This window comes from Pavona decussata, unplaced genomic scaffold (genome assembly GCF_977016875.1).
Source record: "Pavona decussata unplaced genomic scaffold, jaPavDecu1.1 SCAFFOLD_376, whole genome shotgun sequence".
Classification (NCBI taxonomy): domain Eukaryota; kingdom Metazoa; phylum Cnidaria; class Anthozoa; order Scleractinia; family Agariciidae; genus Pavona; species Pavona decussata.
In genome coordinates, this window is record NW_028145751.1 from 1 (window position 1) to 19,895 (window position 19,895).

Genomic DNA, 19,895 nt, shown 5'->3' on the forward strand with positions numbered 1-19,895 from the left:
GGATGGGGGTTGAAAAACCTGTAATGATGAGAAACACGAGTTACTATGGCTGATTACAGGGCCCCCTTAGGAAACCAAGTCTATTTATAATCTATTTATTAACTATTTAAATTCTATTTAACCTATTTAAAATAATTATTTTCTATTTAAACACTATTTACTGATTATTTTTAAAATTTAAGTTCTATTTAAAATATATTTAAAGGCTAATTAAAATCTAATTGAAAAACTATATCTATTTGCCCTCTATTTTAAATCTCAAATAGACCTAATTAAAATCTATTTGAATGGTAAGGAACCAAATGTTAATGTAAATAGAATTTAAATAGCTCTATTTAAAGTCTATTTTCAACCTTAACAACTATTTGTATTCTATTTAAAAACATCTACATCAAAATAGAACTATTTAAAATCATACAGTTTTAAAAAACATGGAAATAGATTTTAAATAGCTCTATTTAAAGTCTATTTTCAATATTTAAAACTATTTGTACTCTATTTAAAAACACCTACATCAAAACTAGAACTATTTAAAATTATACAAATTTAACAAGCATGAAAATAGAATTTAAATAGCTCTATTTAAAGTCTATTTTCAACCTTAACAACTATTTGTATTCTATTTAAAAAATATCTACATAAAAAATAGAACCATTTAAAATCATGCAGTTTTAAAAAAACATGGAAATACAATTGAAATAGCCCTATTTAAATAAAACTCTATTTAATTTTCATCACATACCTGTTGGCTCTAATTTATTCACCCTCTCATTGTGTTTAACAACAGTTACCCTCTGAAAGTTGCGAGTTGTCGATGGTGCCGATCAAATACATACATACGTACAAATTAGAACCATTCAGGAATGCTACATATTGTGTAATAGACCGGTATACGCGTCTTTTTCTTCGCTCATCTTTCCAGCAAACTAATTTACAGCAGCCTTCTTAACAACTAAATATACGAGATATACCGTATCAGTCATATATGCAGGATTGTAGGTTGTAGCATATGTCGCCTAATGTTCGATTCAGTTCTTTAACTCGATCCAAAGCGAAAAACCCAGGCTCCTTTTTTGCGTGTATTGAAAAAACATTTCCAACCAGAAAATGCACAGCTTCGGGAAATTAAGCGCCATTTCTCCATTCCGTGACATGTGCGTGTCGGAATTTTATCTGAAAGGTCTCCATATTGTGTAATATACCGGTATACGCGTCTTTTTTCTTCGCTCATCTTTCCAGCAAACTAATTTACAGCAGCCTTCTTAACAACTAAATATAGGAGATATACCGTATCAGTCATACGTGCAGGATTGTAGGTTGTAGCATACCCGGGAGCATATGTCGCCTAATGCTCGATTCAGTTCTTTAACTCGATCCAAAGCGAAAAACCCAGGATCTTTTTTTGCGTGTATACAACGATGCGCTGAAAAAACATTTCCAACCAGAACATGCACAACTTCGGGAAATTAAGCGCCATTTCTCCAAATTCCGTGACATGTGCGTGCCGGAATTTTATCTGAAAGGTCTCTTGAGACACCGAGGGTTTAATCTAATTGGCCAGCTGTCATGAAACTGTTTCAAAATATTTCACAGGCTAACCAAGCGCACTATTAGTAATCACGGACGTGACTCTTGCTGATAAGCGGTGTTGTGTTACAAGTATTTCGAAATATTCGATCTATAAGGGTTTGTATGGGAACTCAACGGTTTTGCTTCGAAAATTCATAAAAGTGTATATTTTGCAAATAAAATCAACTTACCCTTTTCCCTTGTGTATTACTTGGCGTTTGCTGGCTCCTCAGGTCGATCTGGTGCGATTTCAGCGAGTTATCGTCATTTTAGTTTTCACTGCCGATACTGTCCACTATAAAAGAAGGGAAGGCTGGAGACCTCTGAGCGAACCCTCGCCACGCGAAAGCCAATAAATTCTAAACAATTCAGCTTCAGCTCCCAGAATTGCCACCAGTGAGGCCGCAGGTTAAAGGTCTACCCGTGAGATTCGTGCTAGCGTCCAAATTCCCTTTCATGGGCTCTAAAAGGGCTCCGTTTTGGAGCGATTCTGACTATCTTCGCTTCGCCATTATGCGCGCTCCCAACGGCTGTCCTACGAAATTCGAACACTCAAGCTTAGCAACCGCGTCACAGAGACAAAATGGCATTCACCCGAGGGGAGGGTCGTTACTTCTGCCCTCGTGCAAATTGACACCGTCGGGGAGCCGGTGCGTGTAATTCGAACGGAGACCACACGCGTGACCTGTCACTTGAAAGTTAACTTGAAACCGCAAAAGGTTTTATTCCTCTGTCACGGATTTACGCAACTCCATAGACCATAGTACGAGTGAACAGTTGAAGCCACACCACGTTCATAAACCTGGCAGGCGACACCAGTCGAGCAAATTAAAGCCACTTTCCTGCCACGCTGCTTGCAATCGTCTCTGATGCAGTTAACCACCCATGATTTGCCGGTTCCCGCTTGACCTGTAATCAATATATTATGTCCATTCCTGGCAAACTGAAAAATTTCCTCCTGTTCTTCGGTCAAATTCGCGTTCATCGGAAAGCGACAACCTTTGAAACATTCACTGATAAATCCGATAAAAGATAAACGTAGATTGATTTACTCCTTTCCTGTCGTAAAGAATTTCTTTGATACGCAAATCGATTTCTTGCTTCCGACGGTGCGAAGACCGCGTGCCAGGTAAACTTTTCCTCCACGTGCACTAAGTGACAACACAATTAGCATTTCGGCTTACAAGGGACCCTGCTGGGAATTTCCCCCACAGGCCGGTAAACAAGCTGAATAAAAAATTTTCCTTCAAGCATTTTTATTAAAAAAAAAAAGACTTTTCTTCTGATCTAAATGTAAAATTTCACAGCGATTTGTATCTTTCAATAAATTAAAAATTAAAAACCGAGAAGTCCATTTTTAAAATGTTTCAAGTGACAGATCACGAGTTGCGTAAATCCGTGACAGAGGAATAAAACCTTTTGCGGTTTCAAGTTAACTTTCAAGTGACAGGTCACGCGTGTGGTCTCCGTTCGAATTACACGCACCGGCTCCCCGACGGTGTCAATTTGCACGAGGGCAGAAGTAACGACCCTCCCCTCGGGTGAATGCCATTTTGTCTCTGTGACGCGGTTGCTAAGCTTGAGTGTTCGAATTTCGTAGGACAGCCGTTGGGAGCGCGCATAATGGCGAAGCGAAGATAGTCAGAATCGCTCCAAAACGGAGCCCTTTTAGAGCCCGTGAAAGGGAATTTGGACGCTAGCACGAATCTCACGGGTAGACCTTTAACCTGCGGCCTCACTGGTGGCAATTCTGGGAGCTGAAGCTGAATTGTTTAGAATTTATTGGCTTTCGCGTGGCGAGGGTTCGCTCAGAGGTCTCCAGCCTTCCCTTCTTTTATAGTGGACAGTATCGGCAGTGAAAACTAAAATGACGATAACTCGCTGAAATCGCACCAGATCGACCTGAGGAGCCAGCAAACGCCAAGTAATACACAAGGGAAAAGGGTAAGTTGATTTTATTTGCAAAATATACACTTTTATGAATTTTCGAAGCAAAACCGTTGAGTTCCCATACAAACCCTTATAGATCGAATATTTCGAAATACTTGTAACACAACACCGCTTATCAGCAAGAGTCACGTCCGTGATTACTAATAGTGCGCTTGGTTAGCCTGTGAATTACCAAGTTGTCACTTACCCCCCGATCCAAGCCAGTGTATTAAAACTATTTACAAGGTATAAGAAATTCTTTTCGCTCATTTTTAGCCTTCAGTGTACTAATTGTAGCCAGTTGATCTGTGAAAAAGAGGTTGCGTGACATGTGCGAGTTTATGTAGCTCGGGAAAAGTTTGAAGTGTCGCGAGTGGCTCGTTCGCTTAGTGAGCAGAGAGTACGCAAACTTATCTGGCTCAAAGATAGGGCACTCACTGGATTCGCTTAATCCTTCTAAAGGTAAATATAATAATTTGGATAAGCGAGAATCAGGAATTACAGAGAAATCCTATGATATCTTCGGACTCCCGTACGAATAGCAAATAGGAGTCGCTGTACGGGTGCCGTACGAATAGCCATTGGAATTTCGCTTCCTTTCGCTTGTGTTACAGAGGCATTTTTAATTTAGTGGGCGAGTGTAATTTCTCACGGCCCGACTGGTTCAAATACTACAGGGGGATACAGTGGTCCAATTGAGTGGACGCAGAAATTGTAAGTACCGTGAGTATAGTTGGAATAGAATAACTGTTATTCATTTATATCTCGCCCGGCCGGGATTTGTAATCCATTTCCAGTGACAATCCGCGATGTTCAAATTATTGTAAGTACCGTGAGTATAGTTGGAATAGAATAAGTGTTATTCATTTATATCTCGCCCGGCCGGGATTTGTAATCCATTTCCAGTGACAATCCGCGATGTTCAATCTTGAAAGCGTTGTCGAAGGTTTTCAAACATGCACATGCGTTGACGGACTTAAGACATTCATATGATTATAAAGTAAAAACTTGGAATTTTTTATTCTAACTAATCTACCTCGCCGCGCCGGAACCAAAACCGTGATTGGGACTGATAAGAGGCCAAGCCATTAAGAATCACCAGGAAATTAGGTCTTTAGAAAACTGTTAATGTTAAATGCTACGTACAACTACACTGCTGTAGCAACATTTTTTTCTTCTATAATTACTTCATTCGTTTAGGCTGCGTTGTTTGATTACACGGCCGTGAACTGAGTGTATCATATATTTGTGCGGTATTTGGGATAATGAGTCTCCCAGATGTTATACAATAAAAATAGACTCTTTTCAAAGTAAAAGTTTCAAAGTTTTTTTTATTAAATTTGGTCCTTATTCGGATACTTTAATCATTAAACGGTATTTCATTGCTGATAATTACTCTCAAATATTGCGGTTTGAAAAACAATAATTTTAGTGTGTAGTTATTCCATTTACTTGTGTTTTATTAAGAGAATTAAGTTGAATCGTGTAATGAAATTAAAGTCACCAACAAGAGACACTTTGCCTTCTTAGCTGGACTTCTTGGAACTGTTCAGATTATCCTCAGCTTTTCTGCTGATTCTCGGTTTGGTCTCTATCATGTCGCTGTCGTGTTAAGTTTTCTACGCAGTCCGATCAGCCTTGCAGAAATTTGTGACCGATAATAACAGTTTACAGACAGAGAAGATGGCTATAATTAGATCTGTAGGTAAACGGGACAGATCTGTTCCGAATTGTTCTACAAAGTTTCATCAGAAGAATGAATAGATGTGAAAAAATCAAATAAATTAGTTTCTTTTTGCCTGATTTTAGCTGCTAAGGTAAAATTTTTATGTAATTAACTAATCAATCCAGTATGACGTTTATTTTGTTGATCCTTTCCGTAAGCGACCACTTTGTCGTACACCAAGGGTGGTCGCTTAAGAGAGAGTTGACTTGTTTTCTAAGACATCCGATCATTTATAGCAATACAAATGTCCCACAATGCTCCTACAGTCGGATTCTTACTGCCCGGTTCAAGCCAAATTTTAAACGAGAAAGAAAAATTTGTCATTTGGTTACGTCCTCCTTCAAACGTAAAATTAGGAAATTTCACGTGGTAGTCCACGTAAAAGAAACGGCAAAAAATGTACCAAAAAGTGTGATGCAGGTACCAAGTTATTGTTTTACTTACTAATTCTACTTTTTTTGTTGTTGTTTTTTTATGTTCTTGTTGCATCTTAAACTCCCTAACCAGTCCGTGTTTTGAGTGACGGGGGGGGGGGGGGTGGGGTAGTTTTGTTTAACGATTTTGCTAAGCCCCCTCAGTTGTTTTAGCGTTGCCACGGGCCTGAACATGGGTTCGATTGATTAGTTTTGTTGAATTTTTCATTTCTAAATCTGCAGGTGATAGTTGCGTACGTGATTTTTGTCCGATCAGGCATAAAATTGAGGTTGACGCTGATTTAAAAAAGATCGGGCAGTGTACGTGTAATGGTGTATCAATAGCCGAAGCTAGACTTAGATGAGTGACATGAGAAGTGTTCATTTCGTTGACATTGAAACAAACATATTGCCTTCGTCAAACTTCGTTGAAGCAGTGAGCCCTTCGTTGAACCTAGACTTGCTTACAAGTCGAGCTTAGAGAGCGCGAAGCGCGATCGTCAGAGCTCGAGCGAGCGAGGTCCATTCAATGAGAAGCGAGCGAGCGACTTTGAGAAAGTCGACGTTGAACCCTGTGAGCAGAGGCCCTTCGATCTTCCGAAATCGAAGGGCCTCTGCTTGCAGGGTATGAATCGGTTTAGCCTGCGAGCAAGCTCTCTTGGGGGTGGGGGGCGGGAGGGGGAAAGAGGAACTGAGCTCTCTCCTCTTTCCCCCTCCCGCCCCCCACCCCCAAGAGAGCTTGTTCGCATGCAACCAAAACGAATTGCTTATTCTCGTTTTCTACGTCACGTTCCCAACTTCTAAAATTCAAAACTTGGAGGCCTACAGAATATTAACCTTCATTTAATATTACTGAGCTAAAAATATATCTTTTCACAATTCCTTAGCTCGATATCGTGGTTTGTTTTGAAAGGAGTTAAAAAAAGTTGACATTGTACGGACCCCCGTGACAGAGCTGTTCAATATCTGACATATTGACATATTGACTGTCAGGGTGATTTTCAGCTTTCTAAGTGATTTGAAGTATCTAGCTAAACATTCCAAATCTCACAAAAAAAACATTTTCTGTCAAAAGTTAATTTTTTTGTCAAATAAGTCGAGTATAGATTCCTTATTTATTTCTCATCTATAACTTGTCGATTTCTTGACTTCAGTCATTCAGGGGATTTTTAATGATGAAAACCGGCAATAGTTTTCTGACTGAAAACTTCTAACTGAAGTAGTTTCTGTTTGTGCGAAATACGCTACCGTGCAACGGTCATATTTGATTTTTGATTGACGTGGACAACTGTGGAAAAATTAGTTCCAAAAGAAAAGAGTGTTCTTCGATTATTGATTTCTTATCTTACGTTTTGTGTTTTCGTTGTAAGATGTTCAGGTTTTCCTCAGCTAGTCGATGAAGACCTTAGTTTGACATGTCAGAGAACAACGGGAGTAGACTCGTACGCTGTGGCGGCATAAGATTACTGAACCAATTAGTCTTGTCTCCGGGGAGGGGGGGGGGGGGTACTCAACAGATGTTTGGGTAGGGAGGTGCAGCCCGGGCGTTCAAACCCTGACCCTGTTTAAGACACAATTCTCTGATTTCCCTATCCCGTTTAAGACAGAATTCAAAATTTACCCCTCCGGGGTACCAAGATCTAGCCGCAACTGGATGTAGAATTAACAGCGGCAACTTCACTTTTGGTTCCAACCGCAGTTTATTCTCAAACGAACTGACATAAGTTCGTCCACCGGGAATCCCGAATCATCGAGTTTGGATTCGAGTTCGAGTTAGAGTTGGACTTCGAGTTAGACTTCGAGTTGGACTTCGAGCTGGACTTCGAGTTGAAGTTCGAGTTGGAATCGGAGTTGTACTACTATAAAAATACAAAAAGCAAAATATTTCGTTAGTTCTTTACTACTATAAAAATAAAAAAAGCAAAATACTTCGTTATTTTCACGCTCTCGAAGGGCTTCCAAACGAAATCGGACCCCCCCCCCCCCACCCCTCTCCCCTTCTTCCCCAAGCGAAGGATGGCATGTATACGATTTTTTTTTTCGCAAAATGTAGATACTAAGCATGGTCTATACGAAAACAAGAAAGGCGTACAACAAAAGAAAACAGTTTCGATCTGTTCAATTTAAAAATACCAACGAATTTTCCATAAAAATATCACTACCTGAACTCCCTTGTCTGTTGTCCTTTTTTTCCTATGTGGTTTTTGGAACGATTGGACGCGATTTCAGTGAGTTTTGGTTCCACTGATTTTCTCTCTTGTATGGCAATAAAATGTAAGTGTTGTCTTCATTTCATCATCGATCTGTCTTTTGGGAGATACTGAATAAACAAATAACGGTTTGTCGTTGGATTTATCTGTCCGTAGCTTTATATACTTAGACGGTCGAGTGGCTTAGTATTAAACTACAGTAGGTCAGAGTTTTCGTTACCCGAAAGATATAGCCTGGCGGTTAGTTGTCTTTTCCGTGCATTTATAATTTTGAATTTTCTGCGTGGCTCTCATCCATACACTTTCAATAGCTCCCACCAGTTCGAAACTTAGCACGTGCGAGTGAAACATTCATTTCGTGGGGGCTATACATAGAGAAACTCGGCAGTTCGCCAGTCAAGTAGACTAACAAGTTTTATTTAAGCGGCTTAGCGGCTCGCCAGTCATTTAAACAACTACGAACGTGATTGAACAAAGCGTCTGATTATTACGCGTCTGTTGAAATAATACAAGCGCCGGTGGTCCCCTGTGAGAAAACGATCGTCGCACGAAGGGAACAAAGAGACGTAAGCGATTTTACGGATGATTTTACCGATTGATAACGGAAATCGATGAAAATCGATAAACTGATTTCGTGTGTCAAATCGATATTATTGATTTTTCATGAAGTCCAACTCGAAGGCTAACTCGAACTCGAACTCGGATCCGCAACTCGATGATTCCTTACTCCCTCGTCCAACAGCATAGGATGTAAACATGTAATCACTGCTGTAATCACCGATGTAATCACTTAGCGCTACCTACAGAGTTGTATATATATGATTTGTACAAGTATACGTGTGAATGTGAAAAGTAATTACAGAGGACGCGGCAGTACTTTGAATAACGCGTAGAAGATTAAAAAGCCAAGTTTTAGCACCAAAACCTCCCTAATGACTACACTTGTTAATCGAGGAGAACTTGCATTATTCAACTGTCCCAAGTTAAAAGTTCTTGAGGTGTGTAAACGTAGCTAATGAGTTTTCCGAAGTGTCAGTGAACGGCTCGTGCCGCGTAATTACCGTTATCACAGTTCACAAAGAAACTCACTTAGTATTCATAACTAAATGGTTGAGCTACTGTCATACACAGAGCGTAGCGGGATCCGTAAAGGGTTAAAGATAAACAGCAACTAACAAGTTGTGGATTAATTCCTATTGAAAACTCTAGAAAACGCAATTACAGAACGGAACTCATTTCAAGAGTATTCATTTCAAACGAAACCAATTTACTTCAAGTAACAATTGTTTTTATTATGAGCTTTTGGGGAGATTAGCGAGTCCACCTAACAACAAGGAACCAACTGCTTCTTCAGTTGCTCTTCTTTATTACTCTGACATAGGTTCACCGACTCTGTTCAACAATCAACTCTCTACTAAAACTAGATGGCTGGACAACCATCTGCTTAACGCAAACTAAATCTTACGCAAGCCTTCTGTGATTGGCTGCAAGGAGCTTATTTGCATCCGTGCCCTCGATCTATTAGCCAAGTCAAAGACATCTTTCTAGAGAAATATCACCGTGAAACTTGGGTTGTCCAGTCAATACAAAACAGGGAGACCAATATAAAAATTACAAGGTTCGGACTTACACTGTAAGATTTCAAAAAATAATCTGAAAAACACTAAAAGTTGTTGTCGAAAAATTATACAAGTAGTAGATTCGCTGAAGGGGTTAGCCTTCTTCATCGAAAGTGATTGGTTAAAAGTTTCTATAAATTAAATATGTACGTGGCCAACAAATTCTAAAGCTCGAATTATCTATTCAGTACGTGGCTGATAGCGGAATTACAACAATGGATATTTATCTTCACAATCATCCTAAGATCATAGTATTTACTTTCAAAAACACCTTAAAATTACAGATATTGTTATTTAGATATCTTCATCTTTAAAATGAACATCAACTACCATGAATTCGGTAAAAGAACCAAAGAAAATCTTCTAAAAATGACTAAAAATAAGAGCAGTAACAATTCCTGGAATAAACCGTCGAAAAGTCAAGTTGAGGAAAAACTTAAGGTAAACAAGGTGTTATCATTTGTAGAAAACTTAATTGGAAATATTTTTATGATCACAAGTGTTTCCGCGGAAACGTACAGCTGCTCATACCGAATTCATGACAGGAGAATTTACACATTAATCATACATTAAGAACAACAAAGTCGAACTACTAGGTATTATCTCTCGAAGGAAATGAGTCAGCTGGTCTTTTTCTGTGATATTCCCCAAACCGAAATACAATTTGTAATAAGTCCCAACACCAAATAAAATTCCTTTAACTATTTTAACCCCAAATAATTGCGTTGTAAATATTTTTCATCATTGTCAATTCTTATCATCTAACAATGCCAGGTCTTGACTCAAATCTTGACATCATTCATTGGACGGATTCGATTTTATTTTTCTGTGACAAAGGGGAATGTTTTAATTTTGTCCGAGGGAGGTTGGTTGATTATAATGTAAATTAAATAAATTAATATGCATAGACGTTTGTCAATTATGAGATAAATTTTGTTTGAAAGGAACATACGACACTCTGCAGCAAGGCCACCTCAGGATAAGCCACTCGATTGATCGATCAACTGAAGTTACTGAACCTAGCAATTCGGCTTTTTAGCGACTTGGCGCTGTGATCCGGCAACATGTTTTCCCTAACTTCTCGCCCCGTCGTCTCCACAAACTGGCTTAACAACGAGCTCAAGGGCAAAAAGAATGTGTTACCAGCAGTCCTAGACGCAACCTGGTTCCCTGACAAGGATTCTTCAGTCGATTTCGCGAAGTAAGTTTTCTTGTAACTTAGCAGAAAGTTCTGCATTTCAGGTTATCCGTCTTAAAATTAAACTTCCTTTTGTTTTCGAAGGGGTTGATGATGTGTCGTTAAAAAATAAAACGGCACAAAACGACCTGAAAACATAGGACAACATTTTAAGTTAAGTATTTTGCTTAAATATTCTAGGAGGGTGCCCCTAAAATTTATTCTCTCTCGCGTATTTCTGAAAAGCTCCTGTTTGGGGTGACGCGCAAGTAGAATAACAATCTCAAACGAGCTGTTCCCTCTGCCTTGTATTTAACAAAAAGAGTGAATGATTTAAATTGCAAAACCTTTAAATATTTAGAAAGCAGTCGACAGTAAACAGTGAATAGAAATTAATTTACTATGAGAAGGTATGATAACTAGAAATACGTGACTGACGCAAATCCTCGCGAAGCTGGGGCTGGGTGGAAAGCCATCTTTACTCGTATTGTAGCATCAAATGAGGAGATTAAAAGGTTTCTGAACATAGCAACTATTTTGATGAGCATGGTCTTTTCGAGGTTCCACAGGCTAGTTTGCGGTTGAAAATCTATTTCTGACGCGACGAAATGTACAACGGGCGTGCAGCGCTGTCGTGTTCGATGAATTTATTTCGCACGGAAAATTATTTCACCGCGGCCACAAAACGAGTAATTTCTTCAATCCAATCTTTCACAAAAAAGATTTCTGGAAGAAAGGGAAAAGATTCTGGAGAGATAGTTCTGTATCCAGTGAATATTGATGAACAAAAAATTTGATCCGGCACGTAAACTTTCCCGATGTATGCAAATTTTGCTCCAGACGACGCCAGACAGTCTGACGTCATTCATACTTTGTTTTTCACCGTTGCTAGGCAACATTGCGGACATCTTCAACGAAATATATATACATCTATATAAATATATTTTTCGCTCGAATTCGCGCGGCTTAGCTCCTCTCGGGGTGGCTCGGTCCGACAAATTTATTAACCTCGCTACGCTCGGGCCCTTGGCCCTCGCTTCGCGAGGAATAATAAAAAATATCGAATTAATATCTAATACGAACTGACATTGTAAATGGTTTAATTAAACCCAGGAGTCATGTCATAACAACATGAATTATGACCATCCAGGTGAGTGTAGTCCTGAGGACTGTTTGAAGTGACATTGACTGACGTTTCGACCGCAGAGCTCGGTTAAGTCGGAAGTTAGACTCAGCTTAGCGTTCGTTCGTTTTTTTCTAACAATGGGGCACATAACTGACGATACTCGGTCCACCATGTTTTCTCTTAGTTTCTCAATAAGACATAAAATCATGTAAAATGTCGCGCGTTGATTGGTTAACAGTTACCAAGGTATCATTAGCTGGTGAGAAAGATTTACGATTATTCCATGAGCGCGTGTTGGATATGAGATAATAAATAACCCTGACAAGGCGCATAGCGCCGAGTTGGCTATAATCATCTCATATCGAATAATGTTGCGTCTGGATAGGATAAGTTGTACCCTAAATGTTGTTTCGTAACAATGACCAATTTTTGGACACAAATAGGCTAAATAAATGTAAATATATGAAACATATATTTTGAACTGCGGATGAAAGATCAAATTGAAGAAAGATCCTCGCAGTTAGAACGCAATTTAAGCAGTTACGAAAAGAAAGCCTGAAAAAAAATTCAGGCTTGAACGGGATTCGAACCCATGACCTCTGCGATGCCTGTGTAGTGCTCTACCAACTGGGCTATCAAGCCAACTGGGAGCTGGTCATATTGTGAGTTCGAAATATACCCGTGAAGGATGAGTAAATAAATGTAAATATATGAAACATTACATTTACTGTGATTTCAGAAAGCACATCACTACCGCCACCTACATCGATATGTTCGCTGGAGTGGAAAATACCCCTTTGTACCCTCGGAACATTCCAGATGCCCCGACCTTCCAAGCCAATGCCAGGGGCAGTGCAGTGAATAACAGCGACCATGTAGTCATCAGTCATCTATGAAAACACTGGAATGTACGGATATTTTATGGGAGCAAGATCCTGGTGGATGTTCAAGGTCTGTATTTCGCGGATGGAGGAGGAGGAAGATACTTTGTTAGTTAAAGGGGAAGTATCACGAGAATTTGGTGTCATTTGAAAACCCAAAAACGTTTGTCTGTCAACAGAAACAAGAAAATAATCGTCTAGTTTTTGTTATAAATTATCACCCCAGTGAAACAAAACTGTCGATTAGTGCCTATAGTCAGAAACAGAGTAGGTCGTAATGGATTGAAACTTGAAAAATATTAGGCCAACCTTTTTTTAAGTTCTGGCATTTTTGTTTCCAAAATCCGCTAGAACAGATCAAGAGATGTTTCTTTCAAGAATTGAGTTGATTTCTTTCCTCTCATTGTTCTTGAATTATTTTGTAGGTACGTTAAGGTCTTATTTCACCATTTTTAAGAAAAAGAAGTAAAAACACCATGACACTTCCCCTTTAAAGCTTTTCAATTGAGTGTCGTAAACCAAAACCAAAGGAATTACTCTGGCCAATCGCAACAGATGTAAACAACACAACGAGCCAATCAGAATTCAAAGCAAATATATGTAAGCGGCGCGAAGGGCGGGAAGACGCGTGTGAGTGAGGCACGATTGTTTTTGGTCTTGTTTCTCATTGGTTGAGAAAGTGGCAAGGGATTTACTAACCCATCACAAAACGTAGTATAGCAAAACTTTGCTTGGCGCCGGTTGCATGCATTGGTTTCGAATTCTGATTGACTCATGGCACTGTTTGCCTTTTTTGTCACTGATTGGCCGGAGAAATAAAGTTGATTTTGGTTTTGCGACGCTCAATTGAAAACCGCTCTATAGCAAAATACACACAAACTCTTTATCGCATCATAAATTCTGTACTGTATTTCCCATGTTGTAATTAGTTTTCGCAGCCAACGTGAAGCCGCTTTTTCCTTTCTTTTTGCACAGCTGTTTGGTCATGAAAATGTATCAGTGATGGACGGAGGACTAGAGAGGTGGATAGCTGATGGTTTTGAGACAACAAGCGCTGTTGTTAAGAAAAAGGTAGTCTGTTTGCATCGGAATTGTCGTACAATAAATACATCAGCTCAGTTTATGTTACTTCAAGTGGCCAGTTCCGAGTTGCTTTAAGCGAATCTAAGTGCAAAGTTTATATTGCGAAAATTGTTTTCATTCATATGCAAACAAAACTAATTTTCATATGAAAAGCTTTGCACTTAGCCTGGCTTTCATAATGAGGTTCACAACAACTCAAAAATGGCCTATTCATGTTACTTGAGGCTGCGTATGCATTGATAAGAAAATGGTCCACATTTTTATAAATACAAGTTGATAAGCTTTGAAGTGATTTATCAGCATCAATACACTGAAAGCTAACGTAGTTTTATATTTTAGGAAGGGGATTTCACCGCAACGTTCAATCCAAAGTGGATCGTAAAATTTGAAGGCATGGTTGAGAACCTGACTTCAAGGAAAGCGCAAGTTTGTGACAGCCGAGGCCCCGACATGTTTAACTGTACACCTGGGGGTAAGTTGAAAGGGACAATGTTATCTATTTTTCAGTAGTGTCACTTTGGATTGATAAACAAACAAACAAAATGGCGATGGCGAGGATCGACATGCACCAACAACCATCAACCATGATGCTACTCATTACTTATAAAGTTTTGAACGGTTTAGCACCTAAGTACTTGCAGTCAGTACGTGACTGATCGACGTAATCTTCATCAACCTTTTAGGTACGTGTCTTCGTTCTAATGCTAATGAAACCTGCGACTACACAGACCAGTGTTTAGGACAAAGAATTATGGTGGTCGCGCTTTTTCATCCTGCCCGCCTGCGCTATGGAACAATCTTCCTCTTGATGTGAGGAGCGCCCCATCCGTTGAATCTTTCAAAAACAGGCTTAAAACCTTTTTATTTGATTTTGTGTTTAAATGAATGATCTTGAATTGTTTCTTTTGTACTCTAATCTAATCTTTTCTTTACATTACTATTTAATACTGTAAGAGCATTGAGATATTTATGTAATGCGCTAGAAATATATTATTATTATTATTATTATTATTACTATTATGATTATTATTATTATTATTATTGTTATTATTATTATTATTATTGTTATTATTATTATTATTATTATTATTATTATTATTATTATTATTATTATTATTTATATTGATATTCAGCCAGTCGACACCATGTCCTGACGTATATGCTACATTGCACCCGTTCGACGCGCTAACCTTCTACACCGCCGCGCTAACAGCGAAACTAATCGCTCTATATCTACTTTACTAAAGTTTATCTGATATTAAGGTTGCTTGCTACGATAGTCATTAACGTTTGGTAGCCAGGCATTCAGTTGGCGAATCTTAGTAAGCGTAAACAATCTTTTTTGCTCGCTTCTTTTTCAGATCCTAAAAGTGGTCACTACCCAGGAGCTGTCAACATTCCATTTCCAAGTCTGTTTAATCCTGAAACCAGAACCCTCAAGACAGTTGATGAGCTCAAGAAAGGTAGAAACCCTTAAGGGAAATACAGTAATTTTGCAAGTAATTAAAATATAGGGACCTCGTTGTTCAAAGCCCGAATAAGATAATCCTGGGTTAAGGTGACGTTTGATTCGAGTTTAATTACAAATCAATAATCATTTTTCCAAGACTTTTGCCCTTCAGTTTTAATTTGACCAAGACTTTTCTTTACCTTATGCTAAAAATCAGTTTTCAAAAACATTTTTAACAACCGAGATACAAACCTCGGTTAAACTTTAATCGGGGATTAGCTAGCGTTAATCGCCTTTTTCGAACAACTGGACCCAGTTGTTAAACGCCCAATTAAGGTAATCCTGAGTTAACGTGAACTTTGATTCATTCGAGTGTAATTACTCATCAATAAAGAAGATTCTTCAACGAATCGCCTGTGGAAGCAAACGATTTCTCTTATAACCGCGGTTCTATCATGGTCTGTTATAAAACAGTAATTGCACGCAATCTGGTTGAATTAATAGAGCACTGATGCTGCGTGTCTTTTTAGCCGTGGACTCGTACTTCTTGTAGAATAGTTGTTAGGTGTGTATTTCAAGCATTAGAGCTTCACCAAACGTTACTTGTTCAGGTTTTAAGTTGAATTGTTTCGTTGTTTCATAGTGTATTCCGATGCTGGAATTGACCTCAGCAAGCCAGTGATTGGCATGTGTATTGGTGGGATGTCATCCTGTACATTAGTGCTCACTGCACATCTTTGTGGATGTCCTGATGTTGCGCTTTATCATGTAAGAAGAATGAATGCTTAAATGAAATTTAACCAGCCCCGAGGTGGGATGGACGCGGAGAAGGAGAAGGACTCCCTATTACCTCCACGGTACAGCGGAGACCTTAACCTTATCTATTTCCCCCCAAATTTATAAAAGCGCCAAAATTGAACAAAAAGTAATCAAAACCAATAAAAGAACAGTAATATGAGCCACAAACATAAAAGTTACTGTAAGGAAAGTAATTTTTCTTCATTTAAAGTGCCCCTGGGACGAAAATTTCATTTTCCATATTTTTGCATTTTCGTGTGGAATATGACCTTCTTACTCATGCTACCAAATTTCAATCCTTTACGGCGATTGGAAGTATTTTTTTTTTTTTTTAGCTTTTTATTCGAGATTTCACGGCCGCCATTACTTGGCCTTGTTCCGGAAGTTAAGGCTCAAATTACAGGAAGTGACGTCATTGGCTCAACACGAAAAATTCTACATAGCTAATTTTCATATGGATTCTACTTCATAAACTGTATTCTGCTGTTATTTAGTTCGCAACAGCAGAATACAAGGCCAAGTAATGGCGGCCGTGTAATTTAGAATAAAAAGCTAAAAAAAGAATACTTCAAATCGCCGTAAAGGTTTGAAATTTGGTAACATGAGTAAGAAGGTCATATTCTACACGAAAATGCAAAAAGATGGAAAATGAAATTTTCGTCCCAGGGGCACTTTAAAGTGGGTTTTTCCGGCCATTTTCTGGAAAAACTAAATCGGTTGCTTTGATAACGTCAAAGTGAATGAGCTCTTAACGTCCACATCAAATTGTTCCCAGATGAATATTTTGCAAAAGCCACAAAGTCTACTTGCGTTTGCGTAAATTTTAATAAAGTTATTCAGGTTAAAAGAGTCCTCGTCCGAAGGCAACAACGCCAAGAAAAACGTTACTTAGCTTGGATATATGATTCAACTTCTGGAGTAATTTGTGATTATATCAACTCATTAAACTTGAGCAATGTAACAGAACTATCCAAGAACTGAATTGGTGGGAACGGTTTGAAGTTTAAAAAAGAGAATGAAAAATTCATTGCCGTGTTCACTGTTGTATTGTAACTTTTGAGGCTAGACTTTGATTTTTTTCATTTCATATTGTCGTTTTACAGAGAACGGAGTACGAAATGCATTAAAATCTATAGAGCACGGGCACAGCGATTTTTACTAGTTAAACTATAAATTTTGTCAATTTGTCACTTTCTCGCTGTCGTCGTTTTTTAAGCTTCCACAAACCTACACAGTTCAGTTTTTATATCAGTTTATTTCTCGGTTAACGGCTGAAATTCCATCGATTTTAAGCTAGGTTAGCATTTATTCTTTACTGAAAGAGGGTTGACCATAAACAAATCTCTTTATTTTTCAGTTGATGGTTCCAATTTCAGATTTCGGTGCATTTACATGTTATATAACACCGTATGTTTTTATTATTTTCACAGGGTGGTTTCACTGAGTGGAAAGCAAGAGCCGACCCAAGTCAAATTGAATAAGGCTTCATTTGATTTAAGCAGGATAGCTGCTAGTATACGAGAATTCAGCGGTAGAATAATTAGTAAAATTAAAAGGCTGTTATATTTTAGATCCCCGAGTGGTGATCGTATAGCATCATGTATTCACTGGAAGCACTGTGTGATCACTTAAAAGCCACTCTTGTCCTCTGATATACGGAGTATGTCCGATCCAGGGTGGAAAAAATGCAGAAGCATTCCTAACTTGTTTCAGGGCATTCCATAAGTGATAATATTATTTGGTGAGTTGTAAGATGGGCATCAATAAATCTGTCTCTATAAAATGGCTATTTTGTCCCTATTGCTTCACTGATCTATAACTTCACAAACCACAGTAAAATTTCGAATGTATAAAGCCTCTCTAAAAAGAACCCCGTACAAGAATAAGACTTGCAGTTTAGTTTAGCTTAGTCCTTTGCACTTCTTGTGGAGCATAAGGCCTCTTTTTCTCTCTAGTTTTGTCGTGAGAATGTGCTTGACGAAGTTCGCTAAAGACTGCACTGTCATGGAGATTTTGTTGTATGTTGGTCAAAGGTGTCCAAACATATTTGACTAGGAGCTTCTTTTCTAACACGAAATTACTCTTACAGCACGGGGAGAAAAATATGAAATGATTTCTCTAAGGAATTATAAACTATAATCAGTTGTTAGCAATTTTCCAAAATACTAAGAAGGAACTTGAAAAAAATTGGCCAATTTTTTTTTCTAGTTGCAATCCGTTTCCATCCTAGCCATCCTCAGCCAAAGATGAATGAAACTAGTTTCTGTGCTCTAGTAGGGTTATTGTTAACAAAACTGAACCATTATTTTGACGTTTATATCCATATAAATATGTTTTTTGGTTTTTCAAAATGACACTAAAAATGGGTGACACTTCCCCTTTAGTCCAGTAATTAGCCACAGAAGAACCACTATGGACGAAAGTGGTAAAGAAAAAATCTCGCTTGTCAGTGATTGAGTTTCATTCTTAAAGAAAAAATTGCTCCTTCTATATAAGAAGTGACATAGAATTCGTTGCTTGCGTTGTAGAAAGGAATAGAGGAAATATATGATACCGGCACAATTAAACTCTTAGGTTCAAGCAAGTTCTGCTCTTTTAAGAAGGGAAACTATTTATAGCCAAACTGCGAAAGATGGACGAACTGCAGAAATAACCGTCTAAGTGTGCGTCAATGTAAAATGCAAAGCGCGCGCGAAACACATCTAAGACCACCATGGAAACCACATCTGTTTGCTTTCCAACGCCACAATAATAAACAATTTTCTTTGAAAAGTGCCTTACAAAATGCTCTGTATTAGAGCCAGTTGCTTGTGTTCAATGTCTCAAAATTCTTAATGGGGAGGAAATTGATTTAGTGATGAAAGCTATTTTTATAATGATTTGTTTTTCGATCGTTTCTCTTTTTGAATGTTTGATTGTGAAAACAAGAAAATTTTGTACTGAAAACGTATACAATTCTTACCTTCACATTAAGCTCCGCATTAAAGCGTCATCATAAGCAAAACAAACACGGCTTCCGAAAGAACCATAGTACCTCTTCATGATTACTGTAAACGTTTTTTCTCTCCGCACGAAAAATACGCTTGTGCGCTCCGTGAAAAAAGATCGAATTGAATGTTAGACGTCACAGTAGAAACGTTATGACGTAGCGCGCGCGATAATCTGTGAGACTTTGGCGCGTTTACCATTTGCACAAAAAATCCGGTTGGAATGGAAAGCTTCATATGGTACGGTTTTTCCAGTTTAAGCGGTTTGGCTGGCCTGAGTCCCCTGCAGCTCACGAAAAATGATGAAACAAAATAGCGGCAAAGTTGTTGAGCACGAAAATGGACCGGGCCGAGCATGATTTTGACAAATGGTACGGAATTTTCCAGTCATTTCGGTTGAAATGGGAAAAGAGGAATACATCTGAGCATTTCCATCTTTTGCGAAAACGTTCCAGTTGAATGGCCTGAACCATTTAAACTTCCAACCGAAAATTCAGGTTTTTGTTGTCAAATGGTAAACGGCCCACTTCAGTTTTTTATATCCGTTGTTAAAAATGATGAGATAAGACCCTCAATCAGCTGTCAAATAATTCTAGAATGACGAGAGGAAAGAAATCAACGCATTTCTTGAAAGGAGGAACTTGTGATCTGTTCTAGCGCATTTTGGAAACAAATATGCAAGACCTTGAAAAAACATTAGCCTAACATTTTTCAAGTTTCAATCCATACCAGCCTACTCTGTCTCTGGCCAGAGGCACAAATCAACAGTTTTGTTGCACTGGGGTGATAATTTATAACAAACTTGACAATTATTTCGTTGTTTCTGCCAGGCTGACAGAAAAACATTGTTGGGTTTTGAAATTGACAGCAAATTTGCGTGATACTTCCCCTTTAAAAATAGTTTCAACCAGAATATGACAAGCACAG

General features: G+C 38.5%; 1 pseudogene across 1 annotated transcript; it reads left to right on the forward strand.

Moving 5' to 3' along the window:
- Positions 1-4,058: 4,058 nt before the first annotated feature.
- LOC146452178 (3-mercaptopyruvate sulfurtransferase-like) lies at positions 4,059-17,768 on the forward strand (annotated as a pseudogene). Its single transcript, XR_014859804.1, has 8 exons — positions 4,059-4,212; positions 10,411-10,667; positions 12,509-12,720; positions 13,626-13,721; positions 14,073-14,205; positions 15,095-15,196; positions 15,827-15,951; positions 17,412-17,768. The product of XR_014859804.1 is annotated as a 3-mercaptopyruvate sulfurtransferase-like (transcript).
- Positions 17,769-19,895: the final 2,127 nt, after the last annotated feature.